The sequence below is a fragment of the Pelodiscus sinensis genome, chromosome 16, assembly GCF_049634645.1.
Source record: "Pelodiscus sinensis isolate JC-2024 chromosome 16, ASM4963464v1, whole genome shotgun sequence".
In the NCBI taxonomy this organism is placed as follows: Eukaryota; Metazoa; Chordata; order Testudines; family Trionychidae; genus Pelodiscus; species Pelodiscus sinensis.
Genome location: NC_134726.1, coordinates 21,930,004 through 21,949,560, shown reverse-complemented (window position 1 = coordinate 21,949,560; position 19,557 = coordinate 21,930,004). Strand labels below are relative to the sequence as shown.

Below are 19,557 nucleotides of genomic sequence, written 5' to 3'. Positions count from 1 at the left end.
TTTGGACCACAGTGCCCCATAGCTAACTCCTGTTCAGCTCTTCATGCCCCCCTGTCTTTTTCTAGAATTGATGCTTCCCAGGATACAGCTCCCCACCCCCCCAAATCCTGTTAATCTGTTCTATATTCTTTGTTTCTATAAATATACATTTACCGGTACTCAAACATACATTGCTTCCTCATCATTTATTAAGTGATCCACATGGTTCTGTATTAGAAACCTGTCCTTCCTCTTCATTATTTCCCATTCCCCCACCTTTTACGTCAGCTGTGCCCTGTATCAGTAAGGATTTTGTTTGCTTCCAGGTCTTTGATAAAATTGTTAAATAACATTAGGGCTAAGAGGTGATCCCAGCAGATCTCTCAGTAGAAACATAGCCACTTAATGTGGCTCCCCTGTTAAATAGGTATCAAATTGTAAGTGTAGTTAAACCAGTTTTTAATCCACTTAAACTTGTGCCACATCGGTTTCATATGCTGGTTTTTAATCAAAAGGTCATACGTTACAAAATGGAAGTATATTATGTCATCAAGATTATCAGCCAAATTTGTGATCTTATTAAAAAAAACTAAAATAGTCTGTCTGGATATAATTCCCATAAATCCATATAGATTAACATTAATTGTATTACTCTTCTTTAATTGAGTCATATCAGCTGTGTTGTTATACTTAATTCATACACTTTAAGGCCAATGGTCACCACTGTGAGAAACTAATATGATATGTACATTATAGGCCAAAGAACTTCCCCCACTCACTTCTGTAATAGAAATTATAAATCTGAAATTCTCAAAGCCATAGTTTAAAGGTGACAGTGAAACCACCCTTTACGTTTATTTAAACCAGCAAATGATTCATTCCCCCTTCAGAATGTGATGGGTTGTCACCCCTGGGCTACGTCTAAACTGGAATGATTTTCCGCAAATGCTTTTAACGGAAAAGTTTTCTGTTAAAAGCATTTGCGGAAAAGAGCGTCTAGATTGGCATGGACGCTTTTCAGCAAAAGCACTTCTGGCGGAAAAGTGTCCGTGCCAATCTAGACACGCTTTTCTGCAAAAAAGCCCCGATCGCCATTTTCGCGATCGGGGCTTTTTTGCGGAAAACAAATCTGAGCTGTCTACACTGGTCCTTTTGCGCAAAAGGACTTTTGCTCGATCAGGAGCAGAATAGTATTTCCACAAGAAGCACTGATTTCTTACAGTAGGAAGTCAGTGCTTTTGTGGAAATTCAAGCGGCCAGTGTAGACAGCTGGCTAGTTTTTCTGGAAAAGAGGCTGATTTTCCAGAAAAACTGGCCAGTCTAGAAAGCCCTGGAGTGAAAACTGGAAGCTGGTGATCATGCTGTGCTCCCAAACCATTCAGCTGTGATAGCCTCACAAGCAGTGCTCTGCTAGTGCCAGCCAGCCCTCTCCAGGCCCTTTTTTCACCCAACATGACAGCAGGCGGTGTCAGTGAGTGCTTTACCTAAGCCAGTGGTTCCCAGCCTTTCCGAGCATACAGACTCCTTTTCAATCTATTAAAATTTCATGGGCCCTCCCAAACAATCCATTTTTGCTAGCCCAGTTAAACCCTTCCCACCACTCTACTAGCTTTTGAACTGTCAGAGTGGGGTGATGTATTAAAAAATGAGGGGGGGAAAAAAAGGATAAAAAGTGACTGACCTGTTTACAAGCCAACTCCAGAGTATAGTCACAGCCTGTCAACTTCAGCGTGAGCAGAGGGATGTGCAGATTGTAGGGCATGGAGCTTTTCCGGTCCTGTTAGCTGCTTTTTGCCTGCGCTGCTTCCTCAGCTCCTGTCCCGTTCCCATCCATGGAGTGAGATGGCTCTCATGGCCAAAGGGAGCTCTGGAGCTCCCAGCTCCTCAAGGGCAGAACATTGGGAGGGTAGGAGCAAGGGCAGAACTTTGGGAATTTGGTTGGGGGGGGGCATGAGGTGGTCAGCAGCTGTTCCCTGGGGCATGCCATGTGACGGGCCAGTTGGCAGCTGCTGCCTGGATCAGGCCTGAGTGGTGGGTGCCATGCTGCCAATCAGCAGCTGCTTCCCAGGGCTGGGGCACTTGGGCTATATCTACACTGGCGGGTTCTTGCGCAAGGGTTCTTGTGCAAGAACTCTTGTGCAAGAACTCGTCCACACTGCCATGCGCCAGATGTGCTTTTGCGCAAGGGCATCCATGGCAGTGTGGACTCTCTCTTGTGCAAGAAAGCTCTGATAGCCATTTTAGCCTTTCTTGCGCAAGAAACCCCTGCCACGTGTCCACACTGCCCTCTTGCGCAAGAGCTCCTGCACAAGAGAGCTTACACCTGTTAGAAAAGAGCATAGCTCTTGCGCAAGAAGCCCTGTCTTCCGACGCCGTTCTGTAAATCTTGCGCAAGAGCGGGCGGGCAGTGTGGACGCTCTGCGGAAGAACGGCTGTTCTTGTGCAAGAACCTGCCAATGTAGACATAGGCTTGCTGTCTTGTGGTCATTCTGGGGTATAACTGTCCCTTTCCGTTTGATGCAAAACAATCACATTCCAGGCACATCCCATTGTCCTGGCACAACCAAACCCTGATGTTGCTTTAAGTTAGGATAAGAGGAAGCTGCCTACCAAATCTGGTGGTCTTAGCTCTTGCCATTTAGGATGAGTTCTTGAACAAATGGACTCATAGATGGATGGATGGACACACAGACAGATGCACAAACTTTCTAAAATATATAGAAGATAGCACATACAATCCACAAAAGATTGATGTTTAGCAGCTCAAGACTTTTAAACTGATATCTCATGAAGCATACTTTGTATAAAACATATCACAATATGACATTGGTGAATATGGGGGTGCCCGGATGTAAGAGGAAGATGATCCACCCCAGGGTCCTGCCAATCTGACTCAATGGGAAAACCCCTTTCTGATCCAAAACATAGTGATCAGTGCCTGAGCATGCGGGCAGGACCCACCAGCCAAACCTCTTGGCTGTGTCTAGACTGGCCAGTGTTTCCGGCAAATCAGCCGCGTTTCCGGAAAAACTTGCCAGCTGTCTACACTGGCCACTTCAATTTCCGCAAAAGCACTGACTTCCTACTGTAAGAAATCAGTGCTTCTTGCGGAAATACTATTCTGCTCCTGTTCGGGTAAAAGTCCCTTTTGCGCAAAAGTTTTGCACAAAAGGGCCAGTGTAGACAGCTCAGATTTGTTTTCCGCAAAAAAGCCCCGATCGCGAAAATGGCGATCGGGGCTTTTTTGCGGAAAAGTACGTCTAGATTGGCCATGGACGCTTTTCTGCAAAAAGTGCTTTTGCAGAAAAGCGTCCATGCCAATCTAGACGCTCTTTTCCGAAAATGCTTTTAACGGAAAACTTTTCCGTTAAAAGCATTTGCGGAAAATCATCACCAGCAGCCTGGCCAGCAGGCTCTTTCCCCCACTGCCTCTGGATGGTCTGGTGCCTCAGTAAATCCAAAGACCCTCTGGCTCGCGCCACTGACCAAGAGGAACTGAGCCCTGCACGTGCCAAAGCCCTGCACAGTGAAGCTCTGGAGAGGTGGTGGCGGCATGGGGGGGGAGTTGAGAAGCAAACTGCTTGTGCTCCGATGCTGCAGACTCCAGAGTAGCCCCCAGGGCAGACGCCTCTTGCACAAAAACGGCCACTAATTAATTATGCAAATGAAGCACAGCAATATGCTAATTCATGCTTCATTTGCATAGGCTTTTGCACAAGAAGGGTGCAGTATAGACATAGCCCTGGTATCTTTAGTCAGGGTGAAATACTGTTAATTCAATACATTCATATTGGTCGGGTTTTTAACCAGATGAGGACAGGATAGCTCTGGGGTCCTAGGCTTTGGAGCTGGGGGTATTTTGGCTGTAACCTCTCTATTGTTGGTTCATGCAGTGGCTGGCCTGAGCCTGTATGCAGCTGCAAAGTGGGTGTATCCCTGCCTGTGTGAATGCTGGTGACAGTGTAGGATTGGGAGTGGTCTGCAGTTTGTCACTGCAGCACACTGTTAGAGGGAACCCAGCCTGGTGAGTGAGAAGGCTCCATCATACCCAGTTCCAGATGCCTCCCCACAACATGTATACCCCCCCCCCCCCCCCCAGGACAAAAAGGCAGCAGAGTAGTCATATTTCCTTGCTGATACTTCTTCTGGGAGCTGGGATTAAAAAACAAAACAAGCCAACCCCCAGCTCTAAATACCATTACAGCCGCTCTCTGAGTTATGAACAAGTTACAGACCAACACTTGGTCCGTAACTCAAAGTGTTCGTAACTCGGATCCCATAGAGTTACATGCTGACCGCGTTGTTCGTAAGCGTGGATCGCCATTCGTAACCCGGATCTGCATTTACGACCGCTTTGGTCGTAAGTGCAAATGGTCCTACATGGAGGTGGTCGTAACTCGGGGAGCGGCTGTATTCTGTAGCAAAACTGGCACCATCCAACACTTTCCCATATTTTCATTCACTCTAAAACCAATCAGAAAGATGCTCACCATTCCTGCACATCATAAGGGGGGACAGCTCTTCTGATGGATCCCCTTTAATTTTCATCCTTTTCGTACTGGCACATATAATTCCCTGTTACAAAAATAGACAACCCAGGTGTTTTAATTCTATTCTATTCTATTCTATTCTATTCTATTCTATTCTATTCTATTCTAAAAGCTCCTCACCATGATATCAAAAGGCCCAAATACTACATGTTGTGCTGCCCAAAACTTCCATTGACTTCACTGGGAGTTTTGGCTCACCATTCACTGTTGAAATCATATGTTATAAGGCTACATAGCAGCCATGAACAGCAGCATTTAATGCCTCCATTGTAATGTAAAGCAAAATAATGAAGCCTTTCACAGTCAATTACTATTTGCTCTGTAGTGATTATGGTGATTCTGTGCATCTTCATGATGATCAATTGTGGAATCTCCATCACTGGAGATATTTAAGAGCAAATTGGATAGGCATCTATCAGGGATGATCTCCATAGTGCTTGGGCCTACCATGAGTGCAGGGGACTGGACTTGATGCTCTCTCAAGGTCCCTTCCAGTTCTAGTATTCTATGAATTTAAACTAGGGTAAGTATTTAACAAGAGGCTAATGTAGTGCTTTGAGCTTGTCTACACTGGCAAATTACTGTGCTGTAAAGTTGTGTCTCAGGGATGTGAACTGCCCCCCCGCCTCCCCCCCCAGCACAGCAAGTTACAGCACAGCAGCATTTTAAACTTGAACATGTAGACTAAGCCTAAGTTTATAACAGTGTAGCTTGCCCCTTAAGGGATGGAGGACTGGGGCCAGGCAACCCTGATTACGGACGGAACTGCTAGAGTCCATCTGCACCAAGTTAACAACACTTGGAAGGTAATAAAGTGATAGGGAATAGCCAGCATGGGTTTGTGAAGAACAAGTTATGCCAAACCAATCTGATAGCTTTCTTTGATAGGATAACGAGCCTTGTGGATAAGGGAGAAGTGGTGGATGTCATATACCTAGACTTTAGTAAGGCATTTGATACGGTCTCGCATGATATTCTTATTGATAAACTAGGCAAATATAACTTAGATAGGGCCACGATAAGGTGGGTGCATAATTGGCTGGATAACCGTAGTCAGAGAGTTGTTGTTAACAGTGCTAAATCCTGCTGGAAAGGGATAACAAGTGGAGTTCCGCAAGGGTCTGTTTTGAGACCCGTACTGTTCAATATCTTCATCAATGATGTAGATATTGGGATAGAGAGTACGCTTATTAAGTTTGCAGATGATACCAAACTGGGTGGGGTTGCAACTTCTTTGGAGGATAGGGACATAATTCAAAATGATCTTAGAAAGTTAGAGAAATGGTCAGAGGTAAACAGGATGAAGTTTAATAAAGAGAAATGCAAAGTGCTCCACTTAGGAAGGAACAACCAGTTCCATACATACAAGATGGGAAGCGACTGTCTAGGAAGGAGCATGGCGGAAAGGGATCTAGGGGTCATAGTGGACCACAAGTTGAATATGAGTCAACAGTGTGACGCTGCTGCAAAAAAAGCAAATATGATTCTAGGTTGAATCAACAGGTGTGTTGTAAGCAAAACTCATGAAGTCATTCTGCCGCTCTACTCTGCACTAGTTAGGCCTCAGCTGGAGTACTGTGTCCAGTTCTGGGCGCCACATTTCAAGAAAGATGTGGAGAAATTGGAAAGGGTACAGAGAAGAGCGACAAGAATGATTAAAGGTTTAGAGAACATGACCTATGAAGCCAGACTTCATGAACTGGGCTTGTTTAGTTTGGAAAAAAGAAGATTAAGGGGGGACATAATAGCGGTTTTCAAATATCTAAAAGGTTGTCACAAGGAGGAAGGAGAAAATTTGTTCCTCTTGGTTTCTGAGGACAGGACAAGGAGTAATGGGCTTAAAGTGCAGCAAGGGAGGTTTAGATTGGACATTAGGAAAAAATTCCTAACTGTCAGGGTGGTCAAATATTGGAATAAATTGCCAAGGGAGGTGGTGGAATCTCCCTCTCTGGAGATATTTAAGAACAGGTTAGATAGACATCTGTCAGGGATGGTGTAGACGGAGCTTGGTCCTGCCTTGAGGGCGGGGGGGCTGGACTCGATGACCTCTCGAGGTCCCTTCCAGTCCTATGATTCTATGATACCTATGAACAGTCTCAATGGCACTTGGATGGCCGAAATCCTGCTTGGATCCTAAGAGAAACTTTGAATTGGGACCCAGCTCTGGATAGAAGGGTGGAGAGAGAGAGAGTGACTGATCTGGGGTTGGGCCTGCGGGGCCAGTGTGTACCTAGAGGAATGAATAAATAGGACTCCAAGGCGGGTAGTATTTTAATTGCCACTGGGGAATTGTCAATTGATGATCCAAGAAGGGAAATAGAGGCAGGGCACCTGGGAGTGACTACAAGAGGGACTACAAGTTTATAACATCCATGAGCTGATGTAAACATATGACGTCTGTCTGCCCATAGCCTTCATAGATATCCAGCCCTGTCAGGTTTTCCATTGAGCCATCACTTCAGGGTTCAGTGGCTCCCCTGCAGTCATGCAATATGTCAGGGTTTGAACTTGTATCTTCACAAACACAAAGGCTGCGTCTAGACTGGCAAGCTGTCTACACTAGCCGCTTGAATTTGCACAAGAGCACTGACTTTGTAATTTACAAAATCAGTGCTTCTTGCGCAAATGCTTTCACTCTCCCACTCGGGAAAAATCCCTCTTGCGCAAGAATACTTGTGCAAGAGGGCCAGTGTAGACAGGGAAGAACTGTTTTGAGCAACAAAGCCCCGATGGCTAAAATGGCGATCGGGGCTTTCTTGTGCAAAATCGCATCTAGACTGGCCACAGATGCTTTTGTGCAAAAGCACTTTTTGCACAAAAGCATCCGTGCCAATCTAGATGCGCTTTTGCGGAAATATTTTTAACGGATAAACTTTTCCTTTAAAAGTATTTCTGCAAAATCATGCCAGTCTAGATGCAGCCAAAGAGATTCAGTGAGGATCATCCCAGGTTCTTTGAGACACAAACTTTGCTTTCACTTGCTCCCTTGAAAATTAATTGGCTTCAGTGCACACTGGGCACAATTCTGCCCTTCACTTACAATCATGCAACTCTTAATAAAGTTAGTGGGAATTGCACCTGTATAGCAAGCCTATTGATTTCACTGGGCTTATGTGCAGAATTTGTCCCCTCCATCCATATCAAGAAGAAAGAGCGGAGCTGCTTTTGGAACACACCTTTGAACAGCCAACAAAAGCAGGGGAGGTGGGTGTTGAGTTTTTTATTCTGCTCTGATTTATTAAAGAGGGTTGGACCCAAACAGCACATTTCAGATATTAACCTTATAGTCAGGAGGACTTTTTCATCGGTGCAAATGCTCTAGTCCTGCAATGTCGTTAAAATCTTTTGAGATCCGGCTTTTCCTCAGAGTCTCAGTGCCTCATTTGCAGTTACTCTAAGAGCCTTTTACATTGCCTCCTCAGTCATTCCAGTTTATGTTCGGTCTGGTAATACTGCAAGAATTGCCGTCTCTGCTATTTCTCAGCACATCTGAAGCTACAGGCAGGATGTGCAGCCAACTGCTAAAGTGAAAATGACTGTAGAACCCCCCCTCCCCCGTCAAGCTGCGCTGCTATTTTTGTTTTTTGGCCCCGGTCAGTTCCTTTATTTTATTTTATTTATTTATTTTTTGCTCAACAAGTTTTGCTGCTATGGGGGGGGGGGGGGGGAGGGAGGCGTGAGGGCGTGAGCATCAAAAAGGGGGCATGATGCCGAAAAGTTTGGGAACCATGGGGCTAAGGTCTGGTCCTCTCCCAGGTGTTTCCTTCTGGCTAGTGTAGGTAACTCTCTGCTCAGCTTGCTGACTGTTGAGAATCTCATTCTTAGGGCATATCTACACTTATCAGAGAATCAGCCCTGCAGTGATTGATCTCCTGGGAGTTAATTGAGTGGATCCAATGAAGACCCAATAAATCGACCATTTCTCATTGACTCTGGTACTCCATCAGAATGAGAAGTATAAGGGAAGTGGTTAGGAAAGTTTTTCCCATCGGTATTCATGTAGCTGGAGTTGTGTAAATTAGGTCAGTATAGCTCTGTAGTGTAGACCTGCCTGTGGCGACCCAACTCTCCCCTTGTATAGGGAAGTTTCTGCTATAAATTTGAATATGCAGCAAGGTAAGTAAGAATTAACTCCCTTTGTGGACTTAGCTATTGGTGTACCAATTAAAAACAAACCAACAACTAAAACTCTAAGGCTATGTCTACACTGGCGGCTTATTGTGCAAGAACATCTTGTGCAAGGGTTCTTGTGCAAGAAGTCTTGTGCAAGAAACGTCCACAGTGCCATTTGCGAGCTGTGCTTTTGCGCAAGAGCACCCATGGCAGTGTGGATGCTCTCTTGCGCAAGAAAGCTCTGATGGCCATTTTAGCCATAGGAGTTTCTTGCACAAGAAATCCCTGCGAAGCGTCCACTCTGCCCTCTTGCGCAAGAGCTCCTGAGCAAGAGGGCTTACACCTGTTAAAAAAGAGCATAGCTCTTGTGCAAGGAGCCATCTCTTACCACGCCGTACTGTAAATTTCCTTGTGCAAGAGCAGGTGGGCAGTGTAGGCACTCTGTGGATTCTTGCACAAGAACGGCCGTACTTGCACAATAACCTGCCAGTGTAGACATAACCTAAGGGGTGAAATTAGAGGTCTGGCAAAACTATATAATAGAAATGTAGAGACCCATCACAGAGCTGTTTTCAGCAATTCATAAAGTAGTCTTTTTCCTTTTGCATGTCATAATAGGATTTATCTTGGGTGTGGAAGGGGAGGCTGAGAGATCTGTTTTTAAAGTAAGGTATCTTGTATCCTAAGTTCCCCAAAGGTGAGCACCTGTTTGGGCGCACACAAAGAACTTGAATCCTGCCCTCCTCCTCAGCAGAGCTGCACTTCATAAAAAATAGCACCACAGTCCTGGCCCCAGGAGCAGCTGTGCTGTGGCCCCAGCTCCTGCCCTGGCACATGGGGCAGCAACCCACCACACTGCCCCACCCCAGGAACAGCTGATCAGCCACCACACAGCCTTGGCATCAGCTTCATGACTGGAGCTGTGGCCAGGGTGGGATGCAAGGTGGCTGCCAAGCTGGAGCCAAGGCTGCAGCACAGCTGTTCCAATGGGAAGAGCCACACTGCAGCCTCAACCCCAGAAGCAGCAGCACCACAGCCCTGGTGCCAGCTCTGGCAGCCACCACACAGCCTACCCTGGGGACAGCCTGGGTGGATCATTCTACTCAGATTGGATCCAAAAGGCAAATCCTTAGTCACATTCTACTTTATGTATTTGATACATTAGTAAGTCCTTGAAGAGATGATCAAGTTATATAGATATGCATACCTCTTTTAAGAAGGCAAAATTGTGTGGGGTGTGGAGGCTTGCCAATATTTTTAAATAGCAGTAAAAATACAGCATTTATTGTATCCATACTACAGACCTATGAAATCACTGTATTAAGTTTATACAAATAAGAACCAATCAACCATTTGTGTGCTTGTGAAAACTGAACTGATAGCACTGAAAAAACAAATTGTCTCTCCACAGAATGGATTCAGTACTGGGAGGTGTAGTGCTTGTTTCCTTGATACAATTGTCTCCACTTGGGGAGACTAAAGTAGTCACACCGGGCATGTCTACACTAGGAAATTATTTCAAAATAACTAAATCTGAAATAATAATTCCCAAAATAACTATTTTGAAATCACCTTATTCCCCCCAAAAGCAGGAGTTATTATTTTGAAATAACCAGCCCCTTATTTCAAAAGCTTGGTAGTGTGGATGCTCCACTTGTTATTTCGAAATAACGTGCTGTGTTATTTTTGAAGTGCTATAGACCAAGGCTTAGTGCCCAGTGGAATGGACACACTAGAAACCACCACAGCAAAAACTACAACTCCCTGTTGACCTAAGATGTGACAGAAGCTAAAAGCTAAAAACACAGAATTAGAAAATATAACACTCTACTATGCGCTGTGAAAAACAAATCACTATTTCCCATTCTAAATGTAGTTTTAAACATCATTTATAGTTTGATAACTGCCCCATTAGGAAGGCAGGATAAGGGATACCTCGGGGGTAGTAGTAGGGCTGGTTTCTGGAGTGGCTTGAGGACTGCAGGGTTGTGGGCTTGCGACTTATCTACCCAGGAGCATCACCCCAACCAGCACCTGCTGCCCCATCAAGAAGACAGGATGTATTTTATAGAACATCAAATCTAGTACAAAATGAAAGGCAGAATAATAAAACAACATTCAATACTATAAACATTTGAGACAAATCATAATTCCTACGTGTGTTTATTCTGGTAATTTTATATCTTGGTAACCCTGTGTAAGATTACCTAAGCATCAAATGATGATATTTTGGTTCCACTCAGAATTCTGAATCACTGTCACCCACCTGAACATACCAAAAGGGGATTAATTCCTCCTAGGGTACATCTACACTGCAACAGTATTTCAAAATAACTAGCGCTATTCCAAAATAACTTAGTCCACATCTACACAGCAGACAATTATTTTGAAATAGTGTCAAGATACTGTCAAGCTGGAGGGCTTCTTACTCAGACTCCTGTAACCCTCATTGTACGAGGAGGAAGGGAAGTAGGAGGAAGAGTGCTCTATTTTGAAATAAATGCTTTGTAGACATTCCCAATTTCAAAATAAGCTATTTCTAAATAAGCTACGCAATTGACATAGCTCAATTTGTATAGCATATTTCAAGGTAAGCCCTTCAGTGTAGACGCACCCCTATACTCAAACTATTAGCTCCTTCACGCCAACATGATTCCCTCTTTTGTCACAAATTTTCTATGGTACCCATTCCTATTCTTGCCTGCAACTTTCTAGATCCTTTACCATCAGTTGAGAATTAAGCAAGTTACTTTATTGCAAGACACAATAACACAACAACATGAAACTGATAACAAAGGTCTCATAGTTCTGAAACAATTCTTTCAGCAATGTATTTGGACTATCTAACCTCAATCAATTCCATTTTTTTTTAAATTCTATAGTCAATTGATGGCAAGTGCTACTATTCATGCAAACTTTTTATTTTGATAAGTTTGAGAAACACAACATTTATCCTTTGTCCAATAGTTCTGGCAAACATTTAAAGTAATTTATACCTATAGAATGAAAGACTTTCCAATTTTTGTGGGGGAGGACGGGGCGAGATAGAACTGGGGGATGAGATGGATCCTACTGTGCTAGAATCTGTGCAAAGTATGATATGAGACCTCAAAAATTAATATATGATACTTTAAATGCCATCATTATCTATAAATTTACATTCTTAACTTGGATTCTTTTAGACCTTCCTGCTAGAAAAGAAATAAGTGGCATTTTTCATCAGGATTTTATCTTGATAAAGAGGGCTCTCTGCAGACACATTTGATATACATTTTGTTCTTGTAACAGCCTCTGCATCTGAAATGTTACCAAACTCAGATAGAATCTCGTCATCTTAATGAGGTAAAATAGGCTCTATGTTCTCATCCTTATTTTCTTCATATTACCAATATGAAGGGCTTGATTGACACAGGGAAGTGGAAAGGGGATTCAGATCTTATCTGACAGTTTATTTTAGGCTTGATTTTACAAGGAGAAAAGGTTATCTGTCAAGTCTGGCACATACTGAAATTTTTGTGGGCACTTTTTTATTTTATGTACTGGATCTCCATTTCATCAGTCTTAAGTGCAGTGTGGGTAACCTTTAAAAGCATTCTGTGCTTTAGTATTTTTTCTGCCATTATATATATATATATATATATATATATATATATATATAAAAATGATCCATGGTGGCACACATCCGAACAAGCACACATGACCTCAATATTGGAGCACAAGACAAAACTCACTCTGCTCACGGATGGAAAATTTGAGGGAACGCTGTCCTCCTCAATGTATTGCAATACTGACTAGTGTTTTTTTCCAACAGTAGCAGCAGCTTAATTAAAATATTTAAACCAGCTAATTTATAATTTCACACAGTAGGTGCTCATTAGTAGCATTATGTTGGTGCCCTTTTGCTATGTTGTTTTAAATGTCTGTTTCTATTACAGGAAGTGTTGACAATTCACAGTAGGAAAAGTGTTTCCAGAGGGAATGTTGCTTTTATACCGTGTTGCTGTAAACAAGTGTTTAATGTAGAGGTGCTTTTCAGGGGAGAGACTATAGAGCAGTTTTTATATGCCATGTGATGGGAAGCAGCTGGCTGAACTCTATACCTCAAAAGTCATGCTGCTAAATAGTTACAGTACTGTATCTACATCTTTTCAAAAGACAAGTTCCTTGGGGTTATGCCATGTTAACACTAATTCCATAAACCTCTATGTTTTGGTCTGCATGGCAAACAGGATGAAATATAAATACATCCTCTTTGTGAGCTTTGTATTCTTACATTTACAACCTCTGCTGGCTTAAACTGGAGATTGATGTGTACAAAGGCACATGTCCCCCATAGCCAGGAGGCAAAGACACTCCCCACAGTTGTCTTCATCCACCTAGTGTCATTCATATTCCATATATCTGAGGGTATCAAATCCAGATAATATCTGTAGAATAGAGAGGTGAAAAATACAAGTGAATATACAATTGAAACAAAGAAAGGTCACATTTCAATTAACATAGACCTTATGAAACAGAAGTGAAAATTTAGCAACTCACACAAAAGCTTTTGTCCTTTACAGGTTGGAGACCGACTGGCTAAGCAGCAGTTCAGCAGAAAAAGGGCCTGGGGATTACAATGGGTGAGAAGCTGGATATGAGTCAACAGTGTGGCCTTTGTAGCTAAGAAGGCTAATGGCATATTAGGGTACATTATGAGGCGCATTGCCAGCAGATCTAGAGAAGAGATTATTCCCCTTTACTTGGCACTGGCGAGGCCACATCCGCAGTATTGTATCCAATTCTGGGCCCTCCTTTACAGAAAGGATGTAAAGTCCAGCAGAGGGCAACAGAAATTATTAGGGGTCTGGAGCACTTGGCTGAGGGGTTCCCAAACTTTTTGACATGGGGACCAGTAAATCCATTCACAAACTTTTGGACGCCCAGTAATGTTCATTTGCATATTTGCATATTGATTAATCAAATGATGAATATTCAGATAAGTTGTTTCTGGTCCTCCCAAAACCCCCAGTGCCAGCATTAGCAAAGCTTTTGATATGGTCACCCACAATATTCTTGCCAGCAAGTTAAGGAATATGGATTGGATAAATGGACTGTAAGACAGACAGAAAGCTGCTTAGACCAGGGTTTCCTAAACTTTTTACTTTAGTTGGAACCCTTTTTTTTCAGTACTGCTTTTTGCAGCCCAAAAATATAAACACATAAAAAACAAACTGAGAAAATACCAGACATATAACATATAACATAACATGTCTGGTATTTTCTCATTAGGTAAGTTTTATTATTACTAGATGTATCAGTTTGTAGTTTCGAACTGCCTGGCTGGTAAATGTGCTCAGGCTGCACGAGTCAGCCAGCCAGTTCGCAACTATTCGAGAGGGTGTGTGCGGGGACAATAGAACCCCCGGGCCGGACTAACTCATCCTTTGTGCTTTGTGGGGGGGAGGAAGGAATGGGGGCAGCGCCCTAAGATCTACATATGACCAGGTCAGTCCCACTCCCCGCAGGCCAATTCATTCCTCCCCCGTGCTCCCCCACGCTGTGCCTCTGGCCAGCCCCACTTCCCCCAACCCCCTCCCGGGCAGCCAGTTCTCCCCCGCTTCTCCTCCCAATCTCCCTTGGCCAGCCCTCCTTCCAGCGGCTGCTTCTCCCACCCCCTCCACACCTTCCCCGGCCAGCTCCCTGCCCCCAACCTTGCACCCCCCCGACAGCCCTGCTTCCACCGGCCCCCCCAATAATCCCAGCCTGCCCCAATTCCCCCATCCAGTGCTGCTTCCGGTGGCCAGCTCTCCCCTCCTCCTCACCCCAGAATCCCCTGGCACCTGTACCTTCCCTTAGCCCTGCACCCTCCTGGTGCCTCCCCCTTCCCTTTCTGCTCCTGCCCCCTTTGCCCTCTTTTTCCCCTAATATCCACATCCTTGGCACTCTCTGCCCCATTCCTCTCCTGCCCCTCACACATGACTTGCTCCATCCTCGCCTTCCTCATGCCCACCCCTTCTTTCAAGCCTTCTCCCAGCACCTCCTCCTCCAGCCCCCAAATGCCCCTCTCCTCTCCTCTCCTCTCCTCTCCCAGCATCACCCTGTCCCCTCTCCCACTGACACCTCCCCTCCTGCCTTTCCCTCATTGTCTTCACTTGGCCCCCTGGCATTTGTCTCTCTCTCCTGCACCCTGTCCCTTGGTGCCTTCCCCTGCCCCTGCCCAAGCCCCTTCTCCTTCCACCCCCGCCCAAGCCCAAGCCCAAGCCCGCCTCTGCCTTGCCGCCCAAGCCTGTTCCCTACCTTCTGCCTTCCACATTGCGGGGCTGGAGGCTGTGCTCAGGCCCCGGAGGCTAAACCCGGAGCCAGCGTGGCCCCGCCACATGCCTCTGAAGAGTTTTAAAATCCTGGGCCGTGACATGTCACGCCTGGGCATCCTCCCCGCCCACATGCAACACCGCACATGGGCAGCAGCAGGGGGTGAGGAGGAGCCGTGCACGGCGGGGACACTCTGGGGGCAGGGTGGGAGGACGCATTGGGGGGCTGGCGCAGGGGCCCGGGCCCGCTCCAGGAAGAGCTGGAGGAGAGATCCAGCTCCACGTATTGGTGGAACAGGGCCCCTGGCTCTGTAACTCACCAGCACTTCCAGGTTCAGGGGCACTGGGCCCGAATCGGCCTAAGGCTGGCCTGCTGGCTGCCACCAGGCATGCTGAGGCCCAGTATTTTTTTCCCGCAGCCCGGTAGCGAGCCGCGGCCCATAGTTTGGGAAACACTGACTTGGCTTATGAGGAGAGGCTGCCGGATTTGGGCTTGTTTAGTCTACAGAAGAGAAGAGTGAAGGGGGATTTGCTAACAGCCTTTAACGACCTGAAGGGAGGTTCCTGAGAGGCTGTTCACAGTAGTGATGGATGGCAGAACAAGGAACAATGGTCTCAAGTTACAGTGGGGAAGATCTAGGTTGGACATTAGGAAAAAATATTTCCCTAGGAAGGTGGTGAAGCACTGGAATGGGTTACCTAGGGAGGTGGTGGAAACTCCATCCATAATGGTTTTTAAAGTCCCAGCTTCAGAAAGCCCTGGTTGGAATGATTTAGTTGGGGTTGGTCCTGCTTTAGGCAGGGGGCTGGACTCAATGACTCCTGAGGTCTCTTCCAGCCCTAGGATTCTATAATTCTAAGATCATTTTATTACATTTTTTCTCCATTGATGTCCACAATGAGGATATATCACTGGGAAGGGAAAACAGACATGTGATTGTGGAGCAATGTTCATGTGAAATAGCACAAGGCAGTAAACTGGGTGATAAAACAGAGCTGATAAGTCAAATTCAGGCATCTAAACTGAGTGATCAAATCTTCATACATAGTTTGTAAATTCAGAAGGGACCATTGCTTCATCTCATCTCACCTCGACTGTGTCTACACTGGCCACTTATTCCGGAAAATCAGCTGCTTGAATTTCCGAAAAAGCACTGACGATCTACTGTAAGAAATCAGCCGCTTTTCCGGAAATATTATGCTACTCCCGTTCGGGCAAAAGTCCTTTTTCCGGAAAACTGTTCCAGAAAAGGGCCAGTGTAGACAGCACTGTACTGTTTTCCGCAAAAAAGCCCCGATCGCGAAAATGACAATCGGGGCTTTTTTGCAGAAAAGATTGGCCATGGACACTTTTCCAGAAAAAGTGCTTTTCCGGAAAAGCATCCTGCCAATGTAGACGCGCTTTTTCCGGAAATACTTATAACGGAAAACTGTTCCGTTTTAAGCATTTCCGGAAAAGGGTGCCAGTGTAGACGTAGCCCTCTTGTATATCACAGGCCATAGAATTCCATTCAGTTACCCCTGTACTGAGTACAATAATTTGTGTTTGACCAGAGTGGATTAAGTCCCCTCCCCACCTCTTCCACCTGTGGTCCTGCTGCTATTCTGCCTCTTCTGCCTGTGGTCCATCTCATGGCCCTACCCCTTTCTGCCCCTTCCCCACCCCTCTGCTCCTGTTCCATCCAGGGTTCCCCCCATTCCTGCCTCCACAGCCCTGCAACCTGTTTGCTCCTTTCTGCCCCACTGCACCAACGCTGGAGCAGCTCTGTTCCCCCCCACAGCCCCAAGACTGCAGTGGGGAGTGAGAGCTCCCCCAGCCCTGAGGCCACAGGAGGGAGCAAGAGCACCTTCAGTCCCACAGACACAGTGGGGTTCCCAGACATTCATGGGAGGGGCTGGAGGAGGCAAGTCCCCAACCTTGCCCACATCCCTGCCCCTTCTGCCTAGACCATGCCCCCATCACAGGAAGGGCAGGCTGCCCACCCTCCGCCCTCCTCAGCCTTGAGGAGGACCACAGGGAGGGCAGGCACTCTTGGGCAGTAAAACTCTGCCCCCAGAACTCCTACAGTAGGGGTGTCTACATTGCATGCTTCTTGCCAGCTGTCTACACTGCACGTGCATTCTTGCACAAGTAAATGTACAGCACAGCATCAGAAAACAGGGCTTCTTCTGGAAGAGTTATTCCTCTCCCCATGAGGAATAAAATACAGGACTATGTAGCACTTTAAAGACTAACAAGATGGTTTATTAGATGATAAAAATATGGAACGCTTCACGAATTTGCGTGTCATCGCAAATTTGTGAAGCGTTCCATATTTTTATCATCTAATAAACCATCTTGTTAGTCTTTAAAGTGCTACATAGTCCTGTATTTTGTTTCAGCTACACCAGACTAACACGGCTACATCTCTATCACTATTCTACATGAGGAATAAGTCCTCTTGCACAAGAGTTCTTCCACAAGAGGGCAGTATAGACAACCAAAATGAATTTCTTGCTCAAGAAGCCCCTAAGGTTAAAATGGCATCAGAGCTTTCTTGCGCAAGAGAGCGTCCACACTGCCATGGATGCTCTTGCGCAAAAGCACATGGCCGTGTGGATGCACCTTTGTGGAAGATTTTTTTGCACAAGGACTCTTCCGAAAACCTGTTCTTGCGCAAAACGCCTGCAGTGTAGATGTAGCCTTGGTGTTCTGAGGGTGGAGTGTGGGCAGGGCCAGGCTGGTGGTTGCCTTCCCCTGCCTAGGATACCAGCCCCCCATGGGGACCTGGGGAATGAAAATGTAGTGAATGGAATGTCCATCTAGCAGAGAAAAGTCTAATAACAGTCAATGGCTGGAAACTGAAACTAGATGAATTCACGCTGCAAATAAGGCACAGATTTTTTAATAGGGAGGGTAATTAATCATTGGTACAACCTATCAAGGTTCATGGTTGATTCTCCATCCATGGTAACTTTAAAATCAAATTTGTATATTTTTTACCTAAAAGATCTATTCTAGTTCAAACAGGGATTGATTCAAGGAAGTCCTATTGCCTGCATTATACAGAAGGTCAGACTTGATCAAAATGGTGCCTGCTAGCCTTGAAATCTATAAATAGTATCCAGAGTTGCAATCATTAATGATAAAACCAGTTAACAGGATGTTAGGAAGGATCAAAACCCTCCTGCTCCAGGGCATAAGGAACTTTCCTGGGGACATGTTATCTTATCCCTGCCTACATTAGGGTGTCTTGTATCTGTCCCTGAAGCAGCTAGCACTGGCCACTGCTAGTCACTGTCAGAGAGATGGCACTGGGACATGGACAAGGGGTCTGAACTAGTCTGGCAATTTCTGCATTCCATTTTTGTTGTTGTCTAAAGTTAACCACACAAGAAAGGAAAGAAATAGCAAAAACTGTGCTGGCTCATCCAGGGTTATTAATCTTCAATGTTACCACCACTCCAGGGAAGGACACTTGTGACCAGACAGTGCTCCCCCCCCATTGCTGTTCTGTGCTGACTGTTATCTACAATTATAGGGGTCTGGGCTTGAACAGCCCCAGCCTTGATAGCCATTGCCAGCTCCCTCTGCTCAACCAGAGCACTAGAAGACAGAGGAGGAGACCCAAAGATGTTGCCTGTTCCTCTGTGCACCAGCCTGGACAGGAGGAGAAGAGAATAGCTTCCCCATAGATCCAACAGTATGAAAAGCCACGGCTGGTTCTCCCTTGGCTCTAGCAGAGACCAAGGGGAAGCCTGTCTAGCGTCTACCACAGTGACACAAGGCAATGAGCAAACATCCCTACGTCCCCTTATTACAATGAAGGCTCTTTGCAAAACAAGCCAACAGGCTGTATGCTAGGCATGTGCAAACCCTTTTCCCTGACTGGAGAGGATCTGATGCAATGAGGTTTAACAGGTAATTCGAAATAGGGCTTTATTTCGAATGCCCGTTTCACTGCTGTGTGTAAACGCGGGCAGTTACTTCGGACTTGTAAATTTCAAAAAAAAAAAAAAAAAAAAAAAAGCGCACCTGGCTGGTAAGATGCAAATCAAGCATGGGATATTTAAATCCCGGGCTTGATTTGCAATTCCAAATGCCTACATTTGCGGCCCTAGTTCAAATTAGGCTGCGAATGTAGACATACCCTTACTCTTTTCTCGTTACACCCCGGCACTGCTACCCTACCATTTCATCAAACATTGGTAACACTTAGTAGCTCGGCAGCTTTTCATTCATCATTCAGTGGCTAGGTGGGTCTCTACAGGTGTTACTTCTTATAGGGCTCCACTAACGTGTAGGTCGGCCCATTCCTGGCCATAGCTTTCAGTGTTTATACTCCTTGAGCCAGCAATAAGCCCAGTGCATCTTTCCTGCACAAATGACTCTCACCCCTGGCTGGAATAATTAGTCTGAGAGCAATGTTCCTTCTAATTTTTTTCCAGTTATGTGTGGGATAAATTTTGCTATGCTCACCAAGGCAGGTGTGGATGTGCACCACAAATAGAAACATATGCTGCTGGGTGTGAGCGCTCTGCTAATCAGCTGGGCAGCATCTGAATCTCTCCTGGGTGGCTGCACAAACACTCAGCTTAAAGGGAACACTGCCTGGGGGAAATATAGATGATAGCAGGTTAGG

The 19,557-nt window shown here is 45.5% G+C and overlaps 1 long non-coding RNA gene across 1 annotated transcript; it reads right to left on the bottom strand.

Annotated features, from left to right (window-relative positions):
• Window positions 1–12,893: 12,893 nt before the first annotated feature.
• Window positions 12,894–13,236, bottom strand: LOC142818612 (uncharacterized). Its single transcript, XR_012896161.1, has 2 exons — window positions 13,182–13,236; window positions 12,894–13,069 (listed from the first exon to the last, which is right to left on the bottom strand). It is a non-coding gene; the product is annotated as an uncharacterized LOC142818612 (long non-coding RNA).
• Between the last annotated feature and the right edge of the window lie 6,321 nt (window positions 13,237–19,557).